This window comes from Olea europaea, unplaced genomic scaffold (genome assembly GCF_002742605.1).
Source record: "Olea europaea var. sylvestris unplaced genomic scaffold, O_europaea_v1 scaffold2751, whole genome shotgun sequence".
NCBI classification, from domain to species: Eukaryota; Viridiplantae; Streptophyta; class Magnoliopsida; order Lamiales; family Oleaceae; genus Olea; species Olea europaea.
The window spans coordinates 96,507-98,131 of NW_019245951.1; the positions used below are offsets into that span (position 1 = coordinate 96,507).

Here is a 1,625-nt window from a genome sequence, read left to right on the forward strand (position 1 = left end):
CTAAAATAATGCCGATGTCTTGTAGTATAACAGTTAACACCTCTAAGTCACATGGATGAATGGACCAACATTATCCTTAATAAGAGACAAATGCTCAAAGGACATTAAACACTGATACCACAATCCCATTGATGAATGCGAGTGACACACGCTCGACATGTGTGTTGCATTTTTGAGGAAATTTTTTGTTATTATTGTTTAGAAGACTTCTGATTAGCATGTAGTTATTGGGATTTGTTGAATCACTATATTCCATACTATTTAACATGTTTGAGCAATCAATATAGACGATTCCAGAACCAAAAGCGCTTACATAGGGGCAAAATATAGACTAGTTTGTGTTAAATCTTTATTGAATTTATGATTGAGAGGAATAGAAAAGATGCTTTGGAAAAGATCGCGCCAGTATTATGATAATAGCTATATGAACTACTGGTTTACTGTCAATGTGCCCTTGCATTAAAAAGTTCAATACTGCTGAATTTCACACTACTGACTCTTCATGATGCATGATCTAAATAATTATTTCATATAATTGACGAACCAGCACATACAAAGAAGAAAATTTGGCAGGTTGCATTTTGGATGCCTGTTGTGTTCTATGCCTTATAAATCATTTAGAATGTTACTTATTGTGGGAAGTGGTTTTGCACGAGGAGCTTCCTTATCACTGTGTAGTTGGAACTGAATGTGTTATCTTGAAAGCTTTAACCACTCTTTGGGACTTTGTATGTAAAATATTTCTTAATTGAGTTAATTCCTTGCATGCATGAATAAAAGATAAAGTGCGAGTTGTAATAAATTTTGCTTTTTTACAGGTTTTAAATCCTCTCCATTCAATTAATGAAGGAATTTAAGTGGATGGTTAAAGCATTGGATTGTATTGGGAAGCAGTAAATGTGCTCGGACTCTTTGAATCGGTTTTTAGCAAGATAAATTGTAAGACATCTAATTGCTTAGATGTCATACAGAAGCTTGACCGCACGTTCTTTGCACGTGTCATGTGCCTGCCTCTAACACAGTATAAACGAACCATATCCCTAAGCCTTTTCAATCTCTTCCTCTTTTTCTCCTCTTTGGTCTAGATAGTCTCTTTGGCAGACCATTTCAGCAGGAAATCCTTGTTGTTATCCAGAAGTTGCATGAAAAATGTAAAAAATATATCATTCCCTTTTTAGCATTCTCCTACTCAATTTGTTAACAAAATCCTTTGTTGTTGTCAGCCTTCTCTGTTAAAGAATTCAAGGGAGTTGTAGATAGTTCCATTGAAGTGCTGGAAAATCGATTTCATTACTTAGTGGTTCCTTATTTTCAGCAAAATACTTCATAAAAGTTAGTGTTTACTTTGTTCTTTTAATAACTTAATTTTATTTTTTTTAGGGGAATGGCGAAATGCCTACACTTCCAGCAGCAGTGCCTAAATCTTCAATCTTGAATGCACAGATCTGCTCTTTGGATACTGCATTTTGAAGTCTCTGGTCGGTTGGTAAGGTCCAAATCTCTGATCTGGCCTATGTAGATCTACATAGTTGGGCAACAGGTTTTGAAATGTTTGATTGATTAATGCTTGAAGAAGCAATCTGACCAAAATGCTTTAGAAAAACGATGGGATTAGGTATTTAAAC

General features: G+C 34.9%; 1 long non-coding RNA gene across 2 annotated transcripts; it reads left to right on the forward strand.

The window, feature by feature from the left end:
* Positions 1 to 6: 6 nt before the first annotated feature.
* Positions 7 to 1,619, forward strand: LOC111383758. Of its 2 annotated transcripts, none has more exons than XR_002700790.1 (3): positions 7 to 728; positions 819 to 939; positions 1,381 to 1,619. It is a non-coding gene; the product is annotated as an uncharacterized LOC111383758 (long non-coding RNA). The 2 variants fall into 2 exon arrangements; XR_002700791.1 differs by having other exon boundaries at positions 7 to 159.
* Positions 1,620 to 1,625: the final 6 nt, after the last annotated feature.